Source organism: Hyla sarda, chromosome 5 (genome assembly GCF_029499605.1).
Source record: "Hyla sarda isolate aHylSar1 chromosome 5, aHylSar1.hap1, whole genome shotgun sequence".
Classification (NCBI taxonomy): domain Eukaryota; kingdom Metazoa; phylum Chordata; class Amphibia; order Anura; family Hylidae; genus Hyla; species Hyla sarda.
The window spans coordinates 367374809-367385448 of record NC_079193.1 but is presented as its reverse complement, the minus strand read 5'-3'; the positions used below and the strand labels follow the sequence as shown (position 1 = coordinate 367385448).

General features: G+C 46.8%; 1 long non-coding RNA gene across 1 annotated transcript; it reads left to right on the top strand.

Moving 5' to 3' along the window:
- The first annotated feature begins 4068 nt into the window (after window positions 1–4068).
- Window positions 4069–7152, top strand: LOC130274452 (uncharacterized). The gene is made up of 3 exons (XR_008844390.1): window positions 4069–4420; window positions 6544–6875; window positions 6997–7152. It is a non-coding gene; the product is annotated as an uncharacterized LOC130274452 (long non-coding RNA).
- The last annotated feature ends 3488 nt before the right edge of the window (window positions 7153–10640 follow it).

The following is a 10640-nucleotide window of genomic DNA, read 5'->3' as shown; positions in this document are numbered from 1 at the left end:
GCAACCAATCCCAGCACAGCCCATAGCAACCAATCCCAGCACAGCCTATAAAAACCATTTCCAGCACAGCCCGTAGCAACCAGTCCCAGCATAGCCCATAGTAACCAATTCATGTACAGCCCATGGCAACCAATCCCAGCACAGCCTGTAGCAGCCAATCCCAGCACAGTCCATAGCAACCAATCCCAGCACAGCCCATAGCAACCAATCCCAGCACAGCCCATAGCAACCAATTCCTGTACAGCTCATAGCAACCACTTACAGCACAGCTCATAGCAACCAATCCCAGCACAGTACACCACGATATGGCGTATCTTATGAAAATGTCTGCGCTGTAAGCCGTAAAGATTAAGGGGGAGATTTATCAAAACCTGTCCAGAGGAAAAGTTGCTGAGTTGCCCACAGCAACCAATCAGATCGCTACTTTGATTTTTCAGAGGCCTTTTCAAAAATGATTGGCTGCTATGGGCAACTCAGCAACTTTTTCTCTGGACAGGTTTTGATAAATCTCCCCCTAAATCTTCACCGGGGTTAAACCCAAAGACAAACTGAAATGATCTGACTTGATTTTCTGCTTCTGATGCAAACTGTCAGCTCTGTTGTCTTCGTTGCCCCACTTCCTGTCTAGTGTACATTCTGTTTCTGATGTACACTCTAGCCAGCAATTCAGCCAACTCTATCTTTTTTCCTACTATGTGGAAGGTTACTGTGGATGTAATGGGAGTGGTTATAGTCAAGAAAGTGAAGTGGGGTTGGCTGAATTCCCAGCTAGAGTGTACAGCAGAAACAGGAAGTTCATTACAGGGTGTACAGTAAACAGGAAGTGGGACAATGAATACAACAGAACAGACAGTTTTGATCAGAAGCAAAAGGAAAGCATAATAGGCCAAAGCATAATAGACCACAGAAAGCTAGTAAAATAACTATATTTATTAATGTATGTTCACTCTACGCAATTTATTTTTTCAGCGATTGGAGCTACGCCCCTTAACTGGCCTCGCAAAGTATATGCAAAAATATATGTAAATTCAGTTTTTTAATATCACCCTCATTGTTAGTTAAAAAATACACCCATTTTTTTTTATATATCTACGGTACTTTACTGCAGTGTTTGGGTTTTGATTTTACTATATGTGAACTTATCCTCATTTTGTAAGATATTTTGTGATATCCTACCACCAATGGCTGTCCTGTGGCTTTGAACTGCTTCGGGCAGCTTTGCAGCACAAGGTGTTGTGCCCACCAGAGACTTACTGTTATATAAATTATATTCGAACATTATTACAAAGTAATGTATTTTTCTGATTAATTCTATTAGTTGTATATATGTTATTAATGTGTTACTGTACCCTTAAGAAAGAGCAGTGTAAACCCGATATGACCCGGGCTGCCAATGGGAACCCCTAAAGTCTCACTCATATAGTGTAGTTGGGGATGAGTCTAGTTGTTCCTGAGCTACAGTGTAATTCAGGTGTGTTGTGTGCTCTGAGGAGAGGCATATCTCAAATCTACTCTTTCTGGTCATCCTGCAAGAATCTCCCGTACAGTGGAAGTCTTCAATACCTTGACAGGACCCTAACTACCAGGATTTATCTACCTGTCTTACAAGTGGGGTGAGGGTGTGATGAGGGCAGATGTTCTTACCCTAGGGGCAGATGGCATAAACCCCTTGTATTCGTGACGCCAGGGCGTGGTTAACCTCTGCACCACTCGACGTAGAGACACTGGATCCTGGGCTAGGTGCGGGGCAAATAATGACTCCGACGCCAAGTTACGGAAGAACGGTGGCTTTTCTGAGTCAGACAGGTGTAACAGTATAAACAGCTTGGCTAGACCCAAAGAGATGACCAGTGACTTCAGAGACCACAGGGTTTGCTGGGACCTATAGTGCACTTGGACAATTTGATGCACGGCCATGCTGACTTGAGACAGATTGACTTGGACTGACTTGACTGAGACTGGCTATACCCTGTTTGTATCTTACCAGATTTTGACTTGGACCTGGAGGGGTAGTGGACTTGTGGATCCGTGCCTCCGTGGTAGACTTTGGCCTCCTCTGGACTCCAGACACACTCTTACAGGTCTTGACCTCACTGCAACTCAGCTAAGCAGGAAAAGACTAAGAGCTCCAAGAGAGTGAACTAGCCCCTCCCAGGGGTTATATGGGGGAGACTAAGAGGGGTCCCATAGGTCACCCTGTAGGTCACATGGTCACTGGTACCTTCCCTGGTTACAATCACATGACAACATCTCTTAAAGGTATAACACATTATATATACAATACATTTTATAACATAGGCACTGGTGGTGATATATATAACACATGGGTGAGGGAGGGCCCAGGGGTCACAGGATGGAGTCTGGACATGGCAGCTAGGGTACAGGGGTCCAACTCCTGTACTGGGCCACCACATAAGTGTCTGATCACAAGAGGGGGGTCCACTGGAAAAGACATAAGAGTCTTATCACAAGACGGGGGTCTACCAGATAAAACTTAAGTATCTGATCACGGGGGGGGGGGGGGAGGGGGCACCGAGTAGGGACTAAGTGGCTGATTACGAGGGGTCCACAGGATAGGGGATACATTTCTGATCTTCAGAACGGGCTCATCTCTCCCTGCTGTACAATTCTGCCCCCACCTTCCAAGACATACTATTCTCGACAGTGATGTCCTGCTTTAGTCGGTGATTGGCTGAGCGGGCCTTCATGGCCAAGACCATTTCATCTCGAAAGGTGGGGGACGGAGCATTCAGCAGGAAGAAACATGCCCTGCTCTAAGGATGAAACAATTATACCCTATCCTGTGGATGGGGAATATATTTTTAACAACCAAAAAACCCTTTTAAAGGGGTACTTCACCCCCGCGGGGGTCCCGCTGCTGGGGACTCCCACAATATAGCATGCAGCACCCACCTATATCTGCTTCCAGCAGCGCTGGAGGTTCTGACCACGGAAATGGAAGATTGTGACGTCACTACTCCGCCCCCGATGTGACAGCTGCCACACCCCCTCCCATAGGCTTGCATTGAGAGGGCGGAGCGTGACGTCATACAGGGGCGGAGCCGTGACATCACAATGCTCCGGCCCCTTGATCGACAGTAATCAGACCCGGAGCGAACACGGGGTGAGGTGTGCAAGATCACGGGGGTTCCCAGCGGCGGGACTCCCGTGATTAGGCATCTTATCCCCTTTCCTTTGGATAGGGGATAAGATGTCTGAGCGCCAGAGGACCCCTTTAAAGGAAAACTGTCACCTTTATCACCCACACTAAACCCAATACACTGGGTTATAGTGTGGGTGACCAGGAACTGTCACTAACTAAAATCGGCACTGTGGTTCCCGAAATATTGGCTGGTGAATTTCCCCTTCTGAATTCAGGGAGTCGCACGTAGGAGGAGGGGCCCCACCGTCTGGCTGCCCCTGCTTCTTACCGTCTTCTCAATCAGCCGTCCCCTTAGTTAGCATATTCATATTCTGCGACTTCATGTCCTAGTGACGTGTGTGGCATGTCACGTGGGCGCTGCGCTCTGTCGGTAGAGCGCATGCGCCGGCAGTTTACATACAGCTCCTGAGTTTACATCCTGTCCTGATCTCTGATTGCTGAAAGCAGTCATGTGAGAGCTGTAGTCATGTGAGAGCTGTAGTCATGTGAGAGCTGTAGTCATGTGAGAGCTGTAGTCATGTGAGAGCTGTAGTCATGTGAGAGCTGTAGTCATGTGAGAGCTGTAGTCATGTGAGAGCTGTAGTCATGTGAGAGCTGTAGTCATGTGAGAGCTGAAGTCATGTGAGAGCTGTAGTCATGTGAGAGCTGTAGTCATGTGAGAGCTGTAGTCATGTGAGAGCTGTAGTCATGTGAGAGCTGTAGTCTTGTGAGAGCTGTAGTCATGTGAGAGCTGTAGTCATGTGAGAGCTGTAGTCATGTGAGAGCTGTAGTCATGTGAGAGCTGTAGTCATGTGAGAGCTGTAGTCATGTGAGAGCTGTAGTCTTGTGAGAGCTGTAGTCATGTGAGAGCTGTAGTCATGTGAGAGCTGTAGTCATGTGAGAGCTGAAGTCATGTGAGAGCTGTAGTCATGTGAGAGCTGTAGTCATGTGAGAGCTGTAGTCATGTGAGAGCTGTAGTCATGTGAGAGCTGAAGTCATGTGAGAGCTGTAATCATGTGAGAGCTGTAGTCATGTGAGAGCTGTAGTCATGTGAGAGCTGTATGTAAACTACCTGCGCATGCGCGTGACATGCGACTCACATCACTAGGACGTGGAGTCACAGAATATGAATATGCTAACTAAAGGGACGGCTGATTGAGAAGACGGGAAGAAACAGGGGTGGCCAGCCGGCGGGGCCACGCCTCCTGCGTACAACTACCTGAATTCAGAAGGGGAACTTCACCAGCCAATATTTTGGGAACAACAGCGCCGATTATAGTAAGTGACCCCTCTTTGGATTCCTGGTCACCCACACTATAAACCAGTGTATTGGGTTTAGTGTGGGTGATCAAGGTGACAGTTTTCCTTTAAAGCCTTTGACCCAGAGACCATTCATGGCAAAACACTCAACATACATTATAGAGACACATGATATCAGATCAGTCTACAGCACCTTGCTTACAGTTTGCACCTCAACAGGAGATCTTTGTGTACTGCAAAATATATAAAAACAAGTGTTAAAAATAATAAAATGAACTTACATTAGGTTACACTGGAGTCAATGTGCGACTTGACTTTAACCCCTTAAGGACCAGGTATTTTTCCGTTTTTGCACTTTCATTTTTTCCTCCTTACCTTTAAAAAATCATAACTCTTTAAATTTTGCACCTAAAAATCCATATGATGGCTTATTTTTTTGCACCACCATTTCTACTTTGTAATGACATATGACGAAATGGAAAAAAAAATCATTGTGAGACAAAATTGAAGAAAAAACACAATTTTCAAACTTTTGGGGGCTTCCGTTTCTACGCAGTGCATTTTTCGGTAAAAATTACACCTTATCATTATTCTGTAGGTCCATACGGTTAAAATGATCCCCTACTTATATAGGTTGGATTTTGTCGTACTTCTGGAAAAAATCATAACTACATGCAGGAAAATGTATATGTTTAAAATTGTCATCTTCTGACCCCTATAACTTTTTTATTTTTCCGCGTATAAGGCGGTATGAGGGCAAATTTTTTGCGCTGTGTTCTGAAGTTTTTAGCGTTTTGTATTGATTGGACTTTTTGATCCCTTTTTATTCATTTTTTTCATGTTATAAAAAGTGACCAAAAATACACTATTTTGGACTTTGGAATTTTTTTGCGCGTACGCCATTGACCGAGCCGCTTAATTAATAATATATTTTTATAATTTGGACAATTCCGCACGCGGCGATACCCCTTATTTTTATTTACACAGTTTTGTTTTTTTTAATGGGAAAAGGGGGGTTATTCAAACTTTTATTAGGGAAGGGGTTAAATGATCTTTATTAACTTTTTTTTTCCTCCCTTATTTTTTGCAATGTTATAGCTCCCATAGGGACCTATGACACTGCACACACTGATCTTTTACATTGATCAATGGTTTCTCATAGGAAACCATTGATTTATGATTCTGCCGCTTGACCGCTCATGCCTGGATCTCAGGCACTGAGCAGTCATTCGGTGATTGGACACCACAAGGCAGGTAAAGGGACCCTCCTCGTGTCCTACAGCTTTTCAGGATGTTGCGATTTCACCGCGGCGGTCCCGAACAGCCCATTGAGCTAGCCGGGGGTAGTTTAGTTTCACTTTAGATGCGATGATCAACTTTGAACATCGCGTCTAAAGGGTTAAAAGTGCGCGGCACAGCGATCAGTGCTGCGCACTATTAGCCACTGGTCCCGGACAATGGCTGGGCCCGACCCGCTAGGACACCGGGGCCCCGCGTTATAGAATGGGAGCAGACTCAGGGTGTACAGGTACACCCTTGGTTCTTAAGGGGTTAAAGGGGTATTCCGGCCAAAGACATCTTATTCCCTATCCATAGAGTATAAGATTTCTGATAGCGGGGGGCCCGCTGCTGGGAGCCCCCTCCTCCAATCTCCGTGCAGTATCTGCATTCTATTCGTGGTTGCTCCAGTCTGGGAAACCTCTGTGTTTCCGGGACTGGAGACGCGACGTCACACCACACTCACTCCCATAGACATGAATGGAGGGGGCGTGGCGTGACGGGGATCACGGGGGGGGGGGGTCCCTTTTGATAGGGGATAAGATGTCTTTAGCCGGAATACCCCTATAAGATCCACAAATAAAAAAGAAAGCAACCAGCAATAAGATACAAAACATCCTTTGAACTTCCCCTGTTTTATAGTCGTATAGTATAGCATACAATCTGCAGCTCCCACAGTGAATAAAGCAGATCGTGTAATCCGGCGTGATGGATGGAGCGCCGCATTATGTGGAAATTTGCAACGAGGTGACAATGAATTTTCTACGTTCCAGGTTGTCTCGTTGAAGTGCTCGTCTACAGCCTTCCCAGTCATGTGATTTATTCCGCATTTTCTTCTTCCCTTTTCTCTTGTTTATTTGCAGATCCTTTGGCCAGTCTAGTTATCCGCTGATATACATCGCCTTCACAGGTATGTCCTTCACGTGCCTCGGAAGTCCTCCTCATGACTAATAGTGATTAGTCACACTCAAGTGGCTGATATAAATTGCTGAAGGTCAGTGATAAATCCCCGCGCTTAAATCTTTATGATGTCTGGACTGACATTCAAGAGTAATTTAAAAGACAAAAGGGGATCGGCATCGGGAGCTAGCTACAGAACAAGTGGCCATAAATACTGGCTTAGTGAAGCCTACAGATGTAGCCATCATTCTTCAGCGCCTGGAGATGTTCTTGAAGGCCTGTCATAATTATTAAGGTAAACACTATCAAGATTTTGTGGTCGCAAAGAAAAGATTAGAAAATTTTGTTTTCTTTAAGGGATCGTTTTGTCTGCACATTTGCTAATTTTTTTATTTCTGTTTCGTCGGCACCACCAGGGAGAGCTGGAGATTGGTACAATCAGAGTACCTCAAGCTGTGGTGATCAAGGTGGTGATCAAGAACGCGCATGCGTTCGAAACGCGTCCATAGGAGTTGTTTGCTGACCAGGTGAAGGTGGATGGTGTGTGCTCTGTATTTTTAAAGAAAAGTGAAATAAAGGATCTACGTTTTAAGGGACTGCTGGACTACCTTTCTTCATTTACCTACCTCAAGCTGTTGCAAAACTACATCTTCCAGCATGTCAATGACTGGGCCCAATTAGCCTTAGGTGTGAATGGGAAGCAGGTGTCTTAAATTTGCTGTTATCGCTCTCACACTCTCTAATACTGGTCACTAAAAGGTCAACATGGCACCTCATGGCAAAAATCTCTGAGGATCTAAAAATGATAAGAAGATTGACAAGACCCTGAAACTGAGCTGCATCATGGCAGTGAAGACCATACAGCAGTTTCACAGTACAGGTTTCATTCAGAACAGGCCTTTCCATGATTGACCAAAGAAGTTGAGTGCACGTTCTTAGTGTCATAACTAGAGGTTGTCTAGTGGTGCTTCCCCCTACGCTCCTAAGCTGGTGCTTCCCCCTACGCTCTAAATGAATACCAGCAGCAGGGAGATCGCCGAGGTCCCCAGCGGTGGGACCCCCGGTGATCAGACATCTTATCCCCTATCCTTTGGGTAGGGGATAAGATGTCTTGGGGTGGAGTATACCCCTTTAAGCCAGATAACACAGTAACAAAGTTCATAAGGTTGAAAAAAAGACCATAAGCAGAATGGACATCAAGTTCAACCTATATCCCTATTGTGTCCCTACTGGGTTGATCCAGAGGAAGACAAATAACCACATACTAGGGGGAAAAATTCCTTCCCGACTCCAAATATGGCAGTAGATTCCTCATTGTCTACAGTTTACATGGCGAAGTGGAAATGTCCGTCCTAAAAGGTTTGCTCCATCATCTCTGTTCTTGCCTCCCCCACTAGTGCTAAGGAGAAAAATAGCTACAAGAAGGAGTTGGGTCACGGTCAGCCTTTGGAGTGTGTTGCTAATGTGGTGGAGGGGGATTCAGTGGCCGAGCATAGCACTAGTGGGACTGGTGGTGGTAGGTGTGGTGGGGATACTGTAAGGCATCATGGTGGATATGTTGAAAACAGGAATGTGACAAGTGTTGACTAAGGGAGGAAAGGGAGAAAAGGAAAAGGGGACAAGAGGATAAGAGAAGCAGAGAAAAAAACATGCAGCTAACCACTAGGTTCAAATGGTTTTTATTGAATTTTTCAAGAATTTTTACAATATAATAAACAAGGCCATTACAACAGTATGACCAAAAAGAAAACAGTATAAAACAAATAAAATTATAATATATGTGTGTACATAAATATATATAATAGTATGACAAACATCACTCAGTTTATAGAAATGTCCTGTAGAAACCTGAAATTTTAATTATAATTGTGTATTGACATTCATACATGATAATAACGTAGCGCACTAAAGACCAGCTGTAAGTGTAGAAAATGTGCTTAATTTACCTAGTCAGGTATTAATAATCATACCTGTACTCAAGCTACAATCCAAGTTGTTACACCGAGCGCTCCGGGTCCCCGCTCCTCCCCGGAGCGCTCACAGCATTCTCCTATTCGCAGCACCCCGGTCAGACCTGCCGACCGGGTGCGCTGCGATAATGTTCCAAGCCGGGATGCGATTCGCGATGCGTGACGTGCCCGCTCGCGATGCGCATCCCGACTCGCTTACCAGACCCGTTCCCCGTGTGTGCTGTCCCGGGGGAGCGGGGCCGCGCGCGCCGGGTCTTTGCGATTTAAAGGGCCGGTGCGCCACTGATTGGCGCATTAGGTTTAATCAGTACCTTCACCTGTGCACTTCCCTACTTATACCTCACTTCCCCTGCACTCCCTTGCCGGATCTTGTTGCCATTGTGCCAGTGAAAGCGTTTCCTTGTGTGTTCCTAGCCTGTGTTCCAGACCTGCCGTTGCCCCTGACTACGATCCTTGCTGCCTGCCCTGACCTTCTGCTACGTCCGACCTTGCTCTTGTCTACTCCCTTGTACCGCGCAACCTTATCTCAGCAGTCAGAGAGGTTGAGCCGTTGCCGGTGGATACGACCTGGTTGCTACCGCCGCTGCAAGACCATCCCGCTTTGCGGCGGGCTCTGGTGAATACCAGTAGCAACTTAGAACCGGTCCACCGACACGGTCCACGCCAATCCCTCTCTGGCACAGAGGATCCACCTCCAGCCAGCCGAATCGTGACAGTAGATCCGGCCAGTTGTTGCTGACCTCACCACGGTGGTCGCCCAGCAGTCGCAACAGATGGTCGCCCAGCAGGCGCAACAAGGCCACCAGCTGTCTCAACTGACCGTGATGCTACAGCAGCTACTACCACAGCTTCAACAATCATCTCCTCCGCCAGCTCCTGCATCTCCTCCGCAGCGAGTGGCCGCATCCAGCCTCCGTTTATCTTTGCCGGACAAATTTGATGGGGACTCTAAATTTTGCCGTGGTTTTCTTTCACAATGTTCCCTGCATTTGGAGATGATGTCGGACCAGTTTCCAACTGAAAGGTCAAAGGTGGCTTTCATAGTCAGCCTTCTGTCTGGGAAAGCCCTGTCATGGGCCACACCGCTCTGGGACCGCAATGATCCTGTCACTGCCTCTGTACACTCTTTCTTCACGGAGATTCGAAGTGTCTTCGAGCAACCTGCCCGAGCCTCTTCTGCCGAGACTGCCCTGCTGAACCTGGTCCAGGGTAATTCTTCTGTTGGCGAGTACGCCATCCAATTCCATACTCTCGCCTCCGAATTGTCCTGGAATAACGAGGACCTCTGCGCGACCTTTAAAAAAGGCCTATCAGTAACATCAAAGATGTGCTGGCCGCACAAGAAATCCCTGCTAACCTGCATGAACTTATTCATCTTGCCACCCGCATTGACATGCGTTTTTCCGAAAGGCGTCAGGAGCTCCGCCAGGATATGGACTTTGTTCGCACGAGGCGGTTTCTCTCCCTGGCTCCTCTCTCCTTTGGTCCACTGCAATCCGTTCCTGTGCCTTCCGCCGTGGAGGCTATGCAAGTTGACCGGTCTCGCTTGACATCTCAAGAGAGGACACGACGCCGCATGGAGAACCTTTGCCTGTACTGTGCCAGTACCGAACATTTCTTGGAGGATTGTCCTATCCGACCTCCACGTCAGAAAATACGCACGCTGACTCCGCACAAAGGTGAGACAGCTCTTTATGTGAACTCTGCTTCTCCACGTCTTACTGTGCCTGTGCGGATTTCTTCTTCTACCTTCTCCTTCTCAGCTGTGGCCTTCTTGGATTCCGGATCTGCAGGAAATTTTATTTTGGCCTCTTTCATCAACAGGTTCAACATCCCGGTGACCAGTCTCGCCAGACCCCTCTACATCGCCTCTTTTAATAATGAAAGATTGGACTGTACTGTGCGTTACCGCACGGAACCCCTCTTAATGTGCATCGGACCCCATCACGAAAAAATGGAATTTCTGGTCCTCTCTAACTGCACTTCGGAAATTCTTCTTGGACTACCGTGGATTCAACGCCATTCCCCAACCCTCAATTGGACCACCGGGGAGATCAAGAACTGGGGTACTTCTTGCCACAAGGACTGTC